This window comes from Ursus arctos, unplaced genomic scaffold (genome assembly GCF_023065955.2).
Source record: "Ursus arctos isolate Adak ecotype North America unplaced genomic scaffold, UrsArc2.0 scaffold_13, whole genome shotgun sequence".
Classification (NCBI taxonomy): domain Eukaryota; kingdom Metazoa; phylum Chordata; class Mammalia; order Carnivora; family Ursidae; genus Ursus; species Ursus arctos.
In genome coordinates, this window is record NW_026622797.1 from 16,182,608 (window position 1) to 16,199,971 (window position 17,364).

Here is a 17,364-nt window from a genome sequence, read left to right on the forward strand (position 1 = left end):
CCTGGTTCTTGGTAAAATATTCCTTTGTAATGCTGTGTCAGCTTATTTTAACTATTTTGACATCTGTTCAATTAGACTGCTAACTAGTTGAACTTAAACCCTTTGCCTTTTTCACACACGTAGTGTACTATACTTCCCCTAGTGTTGAGTTAATGCAGATGATTTTGATTCTTACTATATATAGGTCAATCCCTGTTCTACAAAGACAAAGCTTATTTCCATAGAGGAAAGAACTAACAATCTCCTTTGAACGTTTTCAGCAGAAGCTGATTATTTTCAGAATTTCCCAGAATGATCTACACTCTCATCCCATTGGTTAGGAGATAGGATGAATGTACTCAAGTGCTTAGGCCCACTCCTCTAGTCCTCCCAATTATCAGTGACATGTGAATCACTGGTACTTGACTCTAGTTATTGACATATTTGTAAACCTAATTTATTGACATTCTGCCCCATTTATTAATCTTGTTCACAAAGCTGCTGTGGGGAGATACCAGTGCTATAGCTATCCCATCAAAAATTTTGTATAATTGAAAAATTCTTTGTCCTTTGTAACACTTCCATTTATTGTGGAAACATCCTTTTAATAATCCATTCTAGAATCTTGTCTAAGAAGAATACTAAGTCCACCAGTATAGTTTATATCAAGCCTTCATTTAAGCTTATGGTATCAATATGGTACCCAGCTCAGACTAGTTACATGGTTTGAAGCAGTAGCAGTGCTCTGTAGTCTTACAGATCAGAAACCTGGGGACATTTGAACTACAACAAGCAAGTATTCACTCTGAGCAGTATCTTCTGAACCACAACATTAAATGTCAATGTAGAGAACTAACAGACTACCATCATCTTAGCATCAAAACAATTCCAACATTTTGCTGTATTAGGTGAACCGCGGGGTGGGGAGCGGGTAAAAAGAATGACTAGAATATAGCTGATGAGGTAAAAAAAAATAATAAAAAAAAATAATAATAAATTAATTAAAAATAAACTAATGTCCGGTTCCAAACTGTCATAACTAGACTTTGGGGGATAGTAGCTGACAGACTAGCCTAACAGAGTCATCAGAAATGCATCAGCTATCAAAAAATTTTTGTGCAGGCCGTGGACATAAGAAGCTAAACTGTAATAATAGACTGTAAAATAATAGCTGCAACTCATCTAAACACAGACTTTACCCCTTCATAGTATGGAATGAAGTTAAATTTTAAAATTTCTTAGCAAGAGATGCCCTATAAACAATGATACCCCAGTAGTAACAAGCATATCTAGAAACCAGATTTGGTTTCTTTTTTTTTTTCCCCTAAGATTTTATTTATTTGAGAGAGAGTGAGAGAGAGAGCATTAACGAGGTGAAGGGCAGAGGGAGAAGCAGAGGGCAGAGGGAGAAGCAGACTCCCTGCTGAGCAGGGAGCCCGATGTGATGCAGGGGATGTGATGCAGGGCTCCATCAGGGACTCCTGAATCATGACCTGAGTCGAAGGCAAATGCCTAACCAACTGAGCCACCCAGGTGCCCCCAGATTTGGTCTCTAATACCATTCTCCAATAAAAGGAACAAGGACTTCTTGGAAGGACAGGGAATATATAAGATAGCTTGAAGCATTTCGTACTGTCAGAAAGTAAGGAAGTTCTTTTATTTTTTTTTAAGTAGGTTCCACACTCCATGGAGCCCAATGTGGTACTTGAACTCATGACCCTGAGATCAAGACCTGAGCTGAGATCAAGAGTCAGATGTTTAACAACCTCAGCCATCTCGGTGCCCCTAAAGGGATGTAGAGAACTAGGGAGTTCTTTTAAAAAACAATTTTAAAAGGTCATAATAATGGGGAGAAGGGTATGTCAAAGGGACACAGAAGCCAATTCAACTGGAAGAGCTCCTAATAGTCAAAGTTGGAACAATTTGATCAAAATAAATAAAATACTCAAACTATAAAATATCCATGAGTCCATATTGATATGTTTTTTAAAATAATGAAGAGATGAATCTGCTCAGAATTCCAACTGATTTATGTAAATTCTCTGCCCAAAAAGAGGTAGAATGCAATTCACCCCTTAAGTGTGGGCTGCTTATAGCCTATAGCGTTCCCCTAAGACTGAGTTACTGGGAGGACTTAAGTTCTCAGGGCCACATTGCTCTTCAGACTTCTTCCATGTTTGCTGTCCCTGTTCCTATACTCACCCAAGCATGAAATTTGGTCCCTACATCTGTTGATTAAAAAAAACTGAAACCCTAAGTCCCCATTTCCATGAAGCATTGAAGTTGAGTAGGTTGAACCTGGACCAAGGGTTTTCCATCACAGCCAATACAAAGCCTTTCAAATGCAGTGGTAGGTATTGTCATTCAGAGACATCCAGCAGCATTAGTAAGCATTTCCCTACTCTTTCACCTCCCCCCACTCCCTAGTGTCAGCTGCTTTTTATCTTGGGGATTGCTTCATCCTTCCTGACCATTCCTTCTCTTCTTTCCTGCTCTTCTCTCCCCCTGCTTCATTGGAGTTAAACCTCTAGTCCCAGATAGAGCAATTTTCACTGAACTCCCTGAATTATCTGGGAAATTTCCCCAGAACAGTAGTTTATGAAGATACTCAACTTTAGGCTTGGAATTGAAGAGCTTAAGTAAAGAAGTTCCCTGGATGGTGACAGAGGTGACAAGATTTGGGGGGCAGTATGCTTTTCCAGATACAAAATCCTTCTGGAAAGGACAAGCAGGCCTGTGAACATACTAGATTCATGTAATTTTGAGGCTGAAAGTCCCCAAAGGTTACTTAGTCCTGCAGTTGAAGAAAATAAGACCTAGGTCTATTATGTGACCCACCTTGGGTCATACCCTCTATCTTCTACAATCTCTGTGCTTGTGCTTGTAGAGTTTCAAGGAAGTGCTCTTGGAATGGAATCTTCTTTTAACAGAGGTTTTCACGTTTGAACCTCAGAATACAAAGGCCATTTAATTTAACATCATGAAAAGAGGTCTTTAATTTGAAGAAAATTTTTATAGTCTTTAGTAGAAGAATGAAAAGATGTTTTGAGAGGGCTCCTGGCTGGCTCAGTCGGTCGAGCCTGTGACTCTTGGTGGTGAGTTCCAGCCCCATGTTCGGTGTAGAGATTATTTAAAAAAATAAAATCTTAAAAAAAAAAGAAAGATAGAAAAAAGAAAAAGATGTTTGAAAATACTAACTATATATTTTCTAGAGGCAGATTTGGCAAAGGCACTCTTTACAAAGGGTAGATGGTACTTTAAAATGCCATAACCCAAGTGACCCGTTCCAAACGTCTAATTCAACTAAGCAAGATATAAAACCTCTCCTGGGAGTCACCGTTATTCCAATTATGGCAATAATGATATCCCCGTCTACCCATTCAGTTAACAAGTCAAAAATCTCCAAACTCTGTTAACCCCGTCCTGGCTCAAGAATGTATTAATCTGGCTGATTCGGCAAATACTTAACTACGGACTTACTTGGGGAAAGAGTGCTAAGCAAAACTCAATTCATTTCAAAGCCTCTAGAAATCTCCATCCTAGTGCCCACACCAAGGTTTCAGAGCAACTCATTGCTGTTTCCTACTGAGAATTCAACTCCTTGAGATGCACATCTTATTCTCTATTCGTGCACAGAAAGAGCGCAATTTAAAAAAAGAGAGATACTGAAATGAGCGGACTTGGGAGGGGGAGAGCCTGATCCCACGAGCCGGGGCAAGTCACCCGGGCAGCGCCAGGCGGGGGCGACGCGGGGCGACGCTCGCCAACACGCTGAGGAGAGGGCGACCAGCGGAAGGCGGGAGGCCACAGGCGGCGCGCTGGCCGCTGGCAGCCGGGCGGACAGAAGCCCCCAGTTCTCGGCCCCCGCGCAAGCGACGCCGGGAAATGCCTACATCCGGGAAACCTGCGGCGGAGTGCGGCGGCGGCGACACCGAGTGGAAGGCAAAATGGCGGCGGCGGCGGTGGACTGGTGCTGAGGGGAGAGCCAGGTCCCCGCGACCCCCGCGACGGGCCGCGCTGGCCCGCGGCAGCCCCCCAGTCTCTCCCGGCCCTGTCCCACCAGGGATACTTGAGGTCCCTGGGACGGGCTCCAGCCACCTGGGCGCCCGCCCTCAGGCCCGTGGCCGCTGTCCAGGAGCCCCGCTCTCCCCTGCAGGTAGGTCTGGGGCTGGCGTGGCGGGTGGGGCGCACTCTCTCCTCCCGAGCGCGAGTTGGCGGGGCGGTGGCCGCCGGGGCCCACGCCCAGCCCCGCTGGCGGGGGTCCAGGGGTTGCTGCGGACGGGCGGGCCGGGCCGAGTCGGTCCGATGCGGGCCTGATTTGGCTGGTTGCATGGACCTGAGCTGAGCCCTGCCCTGGGGAAGCGAGGGTTGGCCGCGCCTGGGGTTGAAGGAAGAGCCGCAGGCACTGCGGCCTTGGAAGTGCAGGTTAGGTTGTGGAGAGTTGGGCTTGCTTGAGGCTTTGCGGCGGCTGTCTCCCGCTTCCACCCCATCCCCAACACGGACGGGTCGGTGTTAACGAAGGAAGGAAAGTGAAAGGTGGTTCTGAAAGAAAATTGCAGTGAAAGAGCTGCAGTTCTTTGCATCCCAGAGGGACTCGATCCTGGATTTACCTTGAAGAAAGCCTGGGAATTTCTATTTCCCGTCCACTGTAATGTTAGCTTACTGTTCATAGAAGGGGTAGGAGCGATAGAGCGATTTTTATGGAGTAGGAATGTGTACATAAAATGAAGGAAAGAAAAGGAAAGGAATATTATTTGTTATAACTTCAAAAAGAACTTGAATCTCAAAGAATGATTCTCCGGTGACTTGATTTAACCCCATTCTCTGACTTCTCCATTTGAAAGTTACTAAGAGAACAAAGTTTAATAATGTTTGTTGCCCCATATGTTACTATGACTTAAAAAATATATATCGTTGTGTAAAAGTTATTCATAACTCTAGTGAGAAATAAGAAAAAGTCTCACACACAAATATTGTGTCACTTCACCCAGGATCATGAAGCTTGTCAGGCCTTTATGGATTATTTGTTGAAGATTAAAATTCTTTATCAATTTTCCTTCATGAGGAAGAAAAGGTAGGACATTATAATTGAAATGAATGTTCTCTGCTAAGATAACTACATTTGTGATTTAAGTAAGGTTATTTTTTTCCTTTAATAAGTTCATAGGCAGGTAAAATGAGCTACTTGATTCCCTAAAGCAGTGGAGGAATTTGACTGATTTAACAGTAAAAGAAGTAGCATTGTGTTCTCTCATCAGCTGTGGCTGCAAGAAACTAGATCGTGGCACATGCTGGAGAAGGTGCATTCTTTCTAAGCCTGAATATCGAATATGCCTTGCCACTCTCCAAAAGCAAATGAAAAAAATAACTTTTACAATTTTTGGTATGAAAAAATTTATAAGTTTTGGGTTTTGTTTTGTTTTTAGTATGATATCTGTTTTCTTCTATAGGTTGTTTTTGTTTTTAATGCTAGTCCTTGTTATTCTGTATAAATATAGCCTTGGAATAGATCCAACTCTGGTTATTTAGTTTTCATTCTAGATGTTACATTTAGATTAGTGGTTTTTTGTAGACCACAAAGTTACTTAGTCGAACAACATTTTTATCAAGTGGAAATAGTTATTTTTCAGCATAAGATAAAATATAGTGGTAGTTTTCACTTTTGATCAGCTTTGTAGAAAGCAAATTGAAGAAAATGTCATCAGTATGGAAGAGAGTCTTGAATATTGCTGTCTAAACAACTGAGACTATATGCTGGTAAGAAAGAAACAGTACATATTACTACTATTGCTGTTCTCATAACTGACTTAGTCAAAGCATTGAGACAGACCGTCTTTTTTTATAAACCTAATTCAACCCAAGGTAACACTTTGAAATCTTATTATGTAATGGTACCTATTCCCCCCCCCAAGTTGGACAAGATAGCCACAAAAACTGGGTTTGCTGACATTTACATATTTGATGAAGGTATGAAGTTTCAAAAGAAACCGAGGTTTTGTCTGTTCAGTGTAACCAATTTAAGTGTTCCTTAAAAGAATGAGTGAGTCATGATCCCTGCCTTTAGGAAACTCAAGATGCAGGTTCTGATGAGAAGAGCGCTGGGCCAGTTCAGGATGTGTGGATTCTGTTTCTAGTGTGACCTCCAGCTGGCTGTGTGAACTTAGGCCAGTTTATCTCTCTGGATCCATTTCCTCATCCGGAGTGTGTATGGAGGGGTGGGATATATATATTTAAGATACCCTATTCTCTATGAATCTGTGATCTAGTAGGAAAAATGAGACAACTACAAGAGTAGGGCAAAAACATAGATTTTATTTGACCATGCAAAGTCATTTACAGTTCAGAGAAGGATAACAAACGGGCAATTCAATGAAATCTTTGTGAAGACGGCATGTGAATGGCACCTTAAAAGTTGTGTATAATTTCTACAAGAAGAAATATGGTAGGGGCTCTCCCAAGAAGAAACAGGATGAGTAAGGACATGAAGGTAGAAAAGCACAGGTACAAAAGCTGAGAGCAAGTAATTTGGCTTGGTTAGAGTATAAGGTACAGTGGGGAGAATCCAGGTAAGATAGTGAAAAGAGGTAAGAAGATGACTGACATTGAATTGGGCATTTATTCTACCCATTTGACATGCATAATTGACCTTTGAACAACACAGATATGAAGTGTGCGGGTCCACTTATACACAGATATTTTTCATTAAATATATTGGAAAATTTGGGGGAGATTTGCGACAGTTTGAAAACACTCACAGATACTCAATTGTATAACCTAGAAATACTGAAAAAAAACTAAGAAAAAGTTACGTTTTGTAAGAATACAGAGTATAATACTTATACAAAGTTTATGTTAACTGTGTTTATGTTACCAGCAAGGCTTCTGGTCAACAGTAGGCTATTAATGGTTGAGTTTTCGGGGAGTCAAAGGTTATACTCAGCTTTTCAACTGCATATGGGGTTGGCACCCCAAACCCCCTGTGTTGTTCAAGGGTCAACTGTATTAAACTGTATTTTGAGCATAATGCTCAAAATAACCTGATTAGAAAGAACCATTATTGCCCACATTTGAATATGAAGAAACTTGAGGCACAGCTTGCCAAGATTACACAGCCTGTTAGTGGTAGAACTGGGATTTGTACCCTGCAGTTTGACTCCAGAGCTCTCTAACCACTAATTTAAAGGAGTCATTGAGGGTTCTGGAGTAGAGAAGTGATATGACCAGAACTATTTCTTTGGAAGATTATCTGGCACCAGTGTAACATGAGTTAGCAGTAAGCTATTTTGCTTTGAAGAATTCTTTTAAAAACTCTCTTTACTTATTATTAATTTGAATTTTTACATTTGCAGTTAGCAAAGATTACTAAGATTTGTTAATGCCACTGTTGACTATATCATGTTGGTTGAAATTGTAAATTAGTACACCTTTCTAGAAGGCAATCTGAGAGTAAGTGTCAGAATTTTATTTCATTTTATTTTTTTGGTATCTCTTTTCCTTTTTTTTTTCCTTTTTCAAAAATTTTATTTTATTTTATTTATTTATTTATTTTAAAGATTTTATTTATTTACTTGACACAGAGAGAGAGACAGCCAGCGAGAGAGGGAACACAAGCAGGGGGAGTGGGAGAGGAAGAAGCAGGCTCCCAGTGGAGGAGCCTGATATGGGGCTCGATCCCAGAACGGTGGGATCACGCCCTGAGCCGAAGGCAGACGCTTAACGACTGAGCCACCCAGGCGCCCCCAAAAATTGTATTTTATTTTAAACTCCAGTGTAGTTAACATACAGTGTATATTTCAGGTGTATAATATAGTGATTCAGTAATTCCATACATCATCCAGTGCTCATCATCAAGTGCACTCCTTAATCCCTGTCACCTATTTTACCAGTCCCCCCCCAAACCCCTTCTGGTAACCATTAGTGCTGTATAATTAAAGGTCTGTTTCACCATCCATGTCTTTGCAAATGACAAGATTTCATTCTTTTTTGTGGCTGAATAATATTCCAGTGTGTATGTGCCCACTACATTTTCTTTATCCATTCATCTCTTGATGGATGCTTGGGCTGCTTCCAATTTGGCTATTATAAATTATGCTGCTATAAACATAGGGGTACATTGATCTCTTTGAATTAGTGTTTTTGTTTTTTGGGAGTAAATACCCACTAATGCAATTACTGGATCTAAGGGTACTTCTATTTTTAACTTTTTGAGGAATTTCCATCCTTTTTTCCACAATGGCTGTGCCAGTTTGCGTTTCCACCAACAGTGCAAGAGGATTCCTTTTTCTCCACATCCTCACCAACATTTGTTGTTTCTTGTGTTCTTTATTTTAGCCATTCAAATGTCAGGATTTTAAATACGGGCATACCTTGGAGATATTGCCGGTTTAGTTCCAGACCACTGCAATAAAACAGATATTGTAATAAAGTGAGTAAAATGAATTTTTTGGTTTCCCAGTGCACTTAAAAGTCATGTTTACACTATACTATAGTCTACTGATAGTGCAATAGCATTATGTCTAAGAAGATAATATATATACCTTAATTAAAAAAATAACGTTACTGCTAAAAAATGCTAACCTTCATCTGAGCTTTTAGCAAGTCATAATCTTTTTGCTGGTGGAACGTCTTGCCTCCATTGTTGATGGCTACCGACTGATCAGGGTGGTGGTTGCTAAGGGTTAGGGTGGCTGTGGCAGTTTCTTAAAATAAGACAACAGTGAAGTTTGCTCTATCAGTCTACTCTTCCTTTCATTAACAATTTCTCTGCAGCACATGAAGCTGTTTGATAACATTTTAACCACAGAACTTTTTTCAGTATTGAAGCTAATCCACTCAAAGTTTGCCACTGCTTTCTCAACTAAGTTAAGAAACTCAGTTAAGTTTATGTGATATTCTAAGTCCTTTGTTGTCATTTCAGCAATCTTCACAGCATTTTCACCAGCAGTAGAGTCCATCTTGAGAAACTACTTTCTTTGCTCATCCATAAGAAGCGACCCCTCATCCATTAGAGTTTTATCATGAGGTTGCACCACATCTGTAGTTATTTATTTCCTCCACTGAAGTCTTGAACCCCTCAAGATCATCCATGAGGGTTGGGAATCAGCTTCTTCCACACTCCTCTTAATGTTGCTGTTTTGACCTCTTCCCATGAATTATGAATATTCTTAATGGCATCTAGAATGGTGAATCATTTCCAGAAGGTTTTCAGTTTACTTTGCCCGGATGTATCAGAGGAATCACTGTGTATGGCAGCTATAGCCTTACAAAATGTATTTCTTAAATAATGAGACTTGAAAGTTGAAATGACTCCTTGATCCATGGACTGCAGAATAGATGCTGTGTTAGCAGACATGAAAACAACATTAATCTCATTGTATATCTCCAGCAGAGCTCTTGGGTGGCCAGGTACATTGTCAGTGAACAGTAATATTTTGAAAGGAATCTTTTTTTTTCTGAGCAGTAGGTCTCAACAGTGGGCTTAAAATATTCAGTAAGCCATATTGTAAACAGATGTTCTGTCATCCAGTCATTGTTGTTACATTTATAAAGCCAAGCAGAGTAGATTAAGTGTAACTGTTAAGGGCCCTAGGATTTTTGGAATGGTAATGAACACTGGCTTCACCTTCAAGTCACCGGCTATATTAGCCTCCAACAAGAGAGTCAGCTTGTCCTTTGAAGCTTTGAAGCCAGGCATTGACTTCTCTCTAGCTATGAAAGGCCTAGATGGCATTTTCTTCTAATAGAAGGCTGTTTCACCTACAATGGAAATCTGTTGTTTAGTGGAACCACTTTTATTAATTATCTGAGCTAGGTTTTCTAGATCACTTGATGCACCTTCTAAAGCAGTACTTGGCTGCTTCACCTTGCACTTTTATGTTATGGGGATGGCTTTTTTCTTTAAATCTCAAGAACCTACCTCTGCTAGCTTCAGACTTTTCTTCTGCAGTCTTTACCTCTGTCTTCACATAATTGTTGAGAGTTAGGGAGGGCCTTGCTCTGGATTAGGCTTTGGCTTAAGGTAATGTTGTGGCTGGTTTGATCTGTTACACAAAATCCAGCAAAACTTTCTCCATATCAGCAATAAGGGCATTTCGCTTTCTTATCATTCATGCATTCGTTGGAGTAGCACTTTTGTTTTACTTATTGTTTTCTTATTTTAAATATTTCTATTTTCAAGTACTCTCTACACCCAACGTAGGGCTCAAACTCACAACCCTGAGATCAAGAGTCACATTCTCTACCAGCTGAGCCAGCCAGGCAGCCCTGGAGTAGCATTTTTAATTTCCTTTAAGAACTTTTCCTCGGGGAGCAGCTGGGTGGCTCAGATGGTTAAGCGTCTGCCTTTGGCTCAGGTCATAATCCCAGGGTCCTGGGATGAGTCCTGCGTAGGGCTCCCTGCTCAGTGGGGAGTCTGTTCCTCTGCCTCTGCCTTTCCCCCTGCTCATGCTCTCTCTGTATCTCTCTGCCTCAAATGAATAAATAAAAAATCTTAACAACAACAACAACAAAAAAGAACTTTTCCTGGGACATCTGGGTGGCTCAGTCAGTTGGATGTCTGACTCTTGGTTTTGGCTCAGATCATGATCTCATGGGAGTCGGGATCCAGCTCCACCTCACGCACCTCATTAGTGGGGAGTTGGCTTGAAAAATTTTCTCCCTCTGCCCTTACCCTGTTCGCACTCTCACTCTTTCTAAAATAAATACATAAATCTTAAAAAAATAAAAAAGAACTTTTCCTTTGCATTCACAGCTTAGCGAACTGTCTGTCACTAGAGGCCTAGCTTTTGGCCTATCGGCTTTTGATATGCCTTCCTCACTAACCTTAATCATTTTTAGCTTTTGATTTAAAGCAAGAGACCTGCAACTCTTCCTTTCACTTGAACACTTAGAGGCCATTATAGGGTTATTAATTGGTCTAATTTCAGTATTGGTGTGTCTCAGGGAATAGGGATGCCTGAGGAGATGGGGAACAGCTGGTCGGTGGAGCAGTCAGAACAACATTTATCAAGTTTGCTATCTTGTATGGGTGCAGTTCATGGTGTACCAAATCAATTACAGTAATAACATCAGAGGTCACTGATCACAGATCACCATAACAAATACATTAATAACAAAAAGTTTGAAATACTTCAAGAATTACATATGGCACAGAGACACAAAGTGAGCAAATGCTGTTGGAAAAATGGCGTCGATAGACTTGATCAAGGCAGGGTTGCCACAGACCCTCAGTTTGTTTTTAAAAAAATGCAGTATCTGAAATGCAATAAAGAGAAGCCAAATAAACCTAGATATGCCTGTATGCATTCTCTTTGATGCGGTAATTCCACTTCTGGGAATTTATTTATTTTAATTTTATTTTATTTATTTTTTTAAGTAGGCTCCATACCCAGCGTTGAGCCCAACACGGGGCTTGAACTCACAACCCTGAGATTGAGACCTAAGCTGAGATCCAGAGTCGTATACTTAACCAACTAAGCCACCCAGTGCCTGGGGTTTTATCTTAAGGGAAATGCACAATTTTTATTATCACATTTTTTAATGAACTGATTTTGGTATTTACAAGGAATATGTTATATATGTGTAAGCTATGATCATAATAAAAAGAACATTCATGACCTCACCATGCATTATCCTCAGAACTAGAATATTACCAATACAATTGAAGTTGCCAATGTTTGAAACATTATAATAGCAAAAATTGGAAACAACCTAAATGCGCATGAGTAGGGGATAGATAAATTATGGTACATATACATGCTGTAATTCAATATTTAGTTATTTAAAAAGATAAGGTTGAATTGTCATATTTTCTCATTTTCAAGAAATTCTGAACAGTAAGTCTAAAACCATCTGTGTAGTAACAGTTTTTTAGGGAAAGAAAAAGAAACATAGTTTTTTTTAGTCAGTTTTTTCTTTTTTTTTTTTAAGATTTTATTTATGTATTTGAGAGAGAACAGGAGAGAACACAAGTAGGGGAAGGGGCAGAAGGAGAGGAAGAAGTGTCCCCCCCCTCCCCCGCCCCCTGAGCGTGGAGCCTGACAAGGGGCTTGATCCCAGGAAGCTGGGATCAGGACCTGAGATGAAGGCAGACAGTTAACTGGCTGAGCCACCCAGGTGCCCCTATAGTTAATTTTTTCAATAATATATCTTTAAATTTTTTTTAAATTAAGTATTCTCTGTACCCATCATGGAATCCGAACTTATATTCCAAGATTGAGAGTCATGTGCTCCCCTGACTGAGCCAGTCAGGCGCCCCTAAACATAGTTTTTTATTAACCTTCAGTAGCATACATTTATCCAGTCCATTATATACCTTTTTTTTTTTTTTGGTGGCAGTGAAGTTTGAGTCTCAACCTCACATTCAGAAATAATTCTGAATGTGAGTAAGGCTGAATTTCTTTGGGCTTTGGGATAGTTAACACATAACATGGTGACATGCTACTTTTATTGTTTTTATGATTGAATATATAATTTTGAGGCATATTGAAGAATACTGGGGTTTTTTCTTTTTGCTTAAACGATTTTTTTCTTAGCTAAGTGAGTTACTCTGGAAAATGATGATAATTCAAACGACTTTGGCAGTTGTTTCATGTCTGAGTGCATGTACTTCATGAATCTCTCCGACCTTTGAAAATTCTGTGATCTCACCTAAACTTGGCAATTCTTTATCCCTTTAATTGTATTGCCTATTGGGTGACAGTTCCTGAGTACATAATGCTGCATCATAGCAGAATCTTTTTGAAGACATTTTGACCATTAATCAAAGGTCTAGATTCAACCATATGTGGTGCTGCCAATGAAAATAACACAGTTGGGGGCACATGGGTGGCTCAGTCGGTTAAGCGTTAGATCTTGATCTCAGCTCAGGTCTCCATCTCAGGGTCATGAGTTGAAGCCCGACATTTGGCTCCATGCTGGGCGTGGATCCTACTTAAAAACACACACACAGTTGAAGTGACAAGGAAATTTCACCCTTTATTTATGGTCGAATTGGGTGGCTCAGTGGTTAAGTGACCAACTCTTGGTTTTGGCTCAGGCCATGATCTCATAGTCATGAGATCAGTGAGCCCTGTGTTGGCTCTGCATTAAGTGCAGAGTCTGCCTCAGATTCTCTCTCCGTCTGCCCCTCCCCCTGCTCACTCGGGTGCTCTCTCTCTCTCTCTCTATTTTAAAGAAAATCTTTGAAAAAAAAATAATATTTAAAAGTAAAATAAAAATCTTCAGGGGCTCCCCAGGTGGCTCAGTCTGTTAAGCATCTGACTCTTGGTCTCAGCTCAAGTCTTGATCTCAGGGTTGTGAGTTCAAGCCGGGCTTTGGGCTTCATGCTCAGCATGGAGCCTACTTTAAAAAAAAAGAAAGCGGGGCGCCTGGGTGGCACAGCGGTTAAGCGTCTGCCTTCGGCTCAGGGCGTGATTCCAGCGTTATGGGATCGAGCCCCACATCAGGCTCTTCCGCTATGAGCCTGCTTCTTCCTCTCCCACTCCCCCTGCTTGTGTTCCCTCTCTCGCTGGCTGTCTCTGTCTCTGTCAAATGAATAAATAAAATCTTTAAAAAATAAAATAAAATAAAAATAAAAAAAAAGAAAAAAAAATTTTAAAAATAAGTAAATAAATAGTGACTTTTGTATATACTCAATTTCAGAAATACTAGAATATGGAAAAGCCTGTATCTTAGAATCAAGAAAACACTGTACTTACTGTCAAAAGATGTTCATAGTATTACATTATTCTTCTGATGGTATATTAGGCCCTAAGCAGCAATAGCTAGATTCGCAGAGCCTTGGCCCATATGTCCAGTAATCTCCCCTTCAGGTCCAAATATGGTTCCTCTTGGTCCAGAGACTTGTTCAGTTATCTTTGCTCTCACTATTTGTTCTCCTCTCCATCTCCCTCTCTCTCTCTCACTCACCACAGTACACTGTGGTATAACAAGAATGGCAGGGCTTTAATAAACATTGCTGTTAGAAAAGGAGAAGAATAGGAAATAGCAGTTGCTGATCTGTAATAATTTTGAAATCTCCATAGGCAGGTCTTGAAAGCAACCAGCCTTGGAGGTAGGGGATTTTCTTTAATTGGGCCTTAATCCAATTATATGGAAAGAACTCCCTCATTCATTGTTCTCTGTGATCCTTGGCCATTGTTCCTTTCAAGAACCTCCTTAGGGTTCTTTTTCCATTATCATCCTTGGCCATATATAGAAATGTGAGCTTGGGAGGGGGGGAATAGTCCCTCTTTGGAAGGTGCAAATCTTTCTCATCTAGATTATGGTTCCTGGAAGTTGGGAGCCCCAGGGGTTTAAATTGTGAATGGTCAAAGGCTTGAGTAGTTTTTTTAAAAAAAATTTTTTTTAACAATTTCCTCAAAGTTAGTAAGCCCCTGATTTGTTTAGTTCGAGTCAATTCCATGTGTCAGTAACCATAAGTTCACATGTGTTAGTAACCTCTTCCAAAGATTTGAGAGCTCCCATTTCTCTACTCAGTTGGTTGAGAGGCGGCTCTCCCCTTAGTGTGGGTTGTACCACTGAAGTACTTTAGTCCGCTGAGAGATGCCAGTGGGCATCTGTGCTCAGCCTTTTAATTCCATCTCTTCCTGTTTGGGGTCCAGAAGCAAGCTGCAGTCCAACCCTGCAAGACTTTAAATTTCTGAATTCTGTCTGTCCCTTCCTATTTCTGTTTGCAAATCAGCTGCTTCTTTCCTGACCTTATTATTTATTTATAATACTTTGCCAAATGGCCAATAGCAGCCAACATACAGTTCTAAGATTCTCTTTTTCAGACTCTTTTTTATAGAACTACAAATTCAATAGACCCTTTGTCACCTTCTAAGTCATAACAGGCAACAGCTTTATGAAATATTTAGCCACTGTAAAACATGGTTCTTCATTTTTCCAGCCTCCAGTATCACTTTCCTTGAAGCCGTTTGCCTAACTGCTAAGTCTATACTATGTTAGGGTATTTGTTATAGTAGCACGTCACTTCTAGGTACCAATTTCTGTATAAGGAGAATGAGAGACTAAATATGCAGATAGACAATGGCCAGATCATATATGAAAATAGATCTGTGACCCACAGCCTCAGTAGCACTAGGCCCAAACAGCCAGGTCTTGTCAGTAACTGTCAACTTCTAACTCAGGACTAACTAGGGAAAGACAGATCCCCCCACCCCCAACCAATCACATAGGATGCCCTGCTTCTAGTTAGTTGGCCTCCAGCTTCCTTGTGGCAGAGCATACCTGATGTCTTCCCTTTTATTCAGTCTGAAGCGTTTGCATTCCCCTGCCTGCCTTTGAATCTCTGCGAAAGAGATAGTGGCTGGCTGACTCCCTTGCTACGGCAAGCTCTTAATAAATAGACTGTGCTCATTTTCGGTGGTATTTATATATTATTTATTTAAAAAAAATTTTTTTAAAGTAGGCTCCATTGCAAATTCCATGCTCCATGGCTCAAATTCATGACCCTGAGATCAAGACCTGAGATGAGATCAAGAGTCAAATATTCAACTGACTGAGCCTGCCAGGCATCCCTTGGGTGGTCTTTATTTTCACAATAATATTAGGCTGTTTGGTGGTAACATCGCCAAGTATCGGTCTATAACACAGCAGAGATTCCTATCTTTTTTGCACAAAGTCCAGTGGGATTCAGTAGTAAGCCATCCAGTGGCTTAGGAACCCATATTCCCTCCATATTGTGAAGCTACCATTTCAGAATGTAACCAACATTGTCATTGAAGCGGGAAGAGATGGAGAAGCATTGGCTTTTTAACTGCCTCAACCTAGAATTGACACATTACATCAGTTCACAGAGCTTTGGCCAGACCTCATTTAGGAAGTAGAGGGCAGTATGTGAATTAGTCTCTGGCACAAGGATTTATCAAGAGCAGTTAGGTAAAGATATGCCACATTTCCTCCATTCCATCATTATTGAAATCAGATGGTATGGATTATCTTTTGAAACAAACATTTAAACGTAAAGTTTCAGGGCCCCTAGTTGGCACAGTCGGATGAGTGTCCGACTCTTGGTTTCAGCTCAGGTCATGATCTCAAGGTCATGAGATCGAGCCCCATGTTGGGCTCTGTGCTCAGCATGGAGTCTGCTTGAGATTCTCTCTCCCTCTGTCCCTCCTGCTTGTGCTCTTTCTCCCTCTCTAAAATAAATAAATAAAATCTTTAAAAAAAAATAAAAAATAAATGTAATATCTTTGTTATTTCCTCTGAAAAGCTAATTTTGAAATGATGTTGTTGTGTAGAATTAATGGTTCCTTTAAATTAAAGAAATCCTGTGTGTTCTTTGTGTGTTTTGTATTTGAATAAGAATAATTTGCAGCAGAACCATTTCAAGATCCAGAGCACTTATAGTCATATCCTTTTCTTTTTAGTTGTTAACTTTCTGTTTTGGAAAATTTCAAGCACATACAAAAGTAAGGGGGATAGTGTGATGAACTTTCATGTGCCCATCACCCAGCTACAACAGTCATCAGCTACTTTTGTCTCATCTATGTCTCCGTCCACTTCACTGCAAAGCCAAATTATATATAAATAAATAAAATTCCAGACATATTTTATTCATAAGTATTTCAACATGTAGACGAAAGAGATAAGCATAAACTAATTTTTCATTTATTTTAACTTAAAACACATTATTTCACATATACCAGAACTCAGTCATTTCTGGACCATTGTATACTCAGATGTTAACAATGTTAGAAATTACATTATTCAAGTACAGAGTTACAGAATATAGGATTAGAATGATTGACCTAGCATTTGATTTTATTTATTTGAGAGAGTGAGCAAGTGAGAGAGAATGAGCAGGGGAGGAGCAGAGGGAGAGGGAGAAGGAGACTCCGTGCTGAGCAGAGAGCCTGCTGCAGGGCTTTATCACAGAACTCCAGGATCATGACCTGAGCCGAAGGCAGGCACGTAACTAACTGAGCCACTCAGGCACCCCGGCCCAGCATTTTCTAAAACGTATTCCGTAGAAATGAATCTCATGAAATGCTGGGAGGGAAAAAAATTCTTCTGTCAGATAAGTTGGGCAGTACAGCATTCTCTTCTTATAAATTCATGTATTATGTAAAATGATGTCCTATTTTGTGATCCCATTTTAGTTTGGGTTTTTTGTTTTTTTTTTTAAGATTTTATTTATTAATTTGAGAGAGAGTACACAAGCAGGAGGGAGGGGCAGAAGGAGAGGGATAAGCAGACTCCCCACTGAGCAGGGAGCCAAATGCAGTCCTGGGATCATTAGCTGAGCCAAAGGCAGATGCTTAACTAACTGAGCCACCCAGGTGCCCCTTTGTGATCCCATTTTGATTGATAGTAATGTTATGTTAGAATGTGCAGTATTTAAAAAATTATTTTAATTGAAGTAGGGTTGATACACAGTGT

The 17,364-nt window shown here is 40.3% G+C and overlaps 1 protein-coding gene across 4 annotated transcripts in view; it reads left to right on the plus strand.

Annotated features, from left to right (window-relative positions):
- Positions 1-3,785: 3,785 nt before the first annotated feature.
- The window catches only part of LATS1 (large tumor suppressor kinase 1), a 48,882-nt gene continuing 35,303 nt past the window's right edge, over positions 3,786-17,364 (plus strand). The window contains exons 1-3 of one of the 4 annotated variants that reach the window (XM_026505026.4): positions 3,796-4,135; positions 4,971-5,053; positions 8,311-8,404. The gene's annotated coding sequence lies outside the window, so the exon portion shown is untranslated. Of the gene's footprint in view, positions 4,136-4,970; positions 5,054-8,310; positions 8,405-17,364 lie in introns of all 4 variants that reach the window. The other 3 variants (XM_026505024.4, XM_044386418.3, XM_026505025.4) reach the window with 3 other exon arrangements.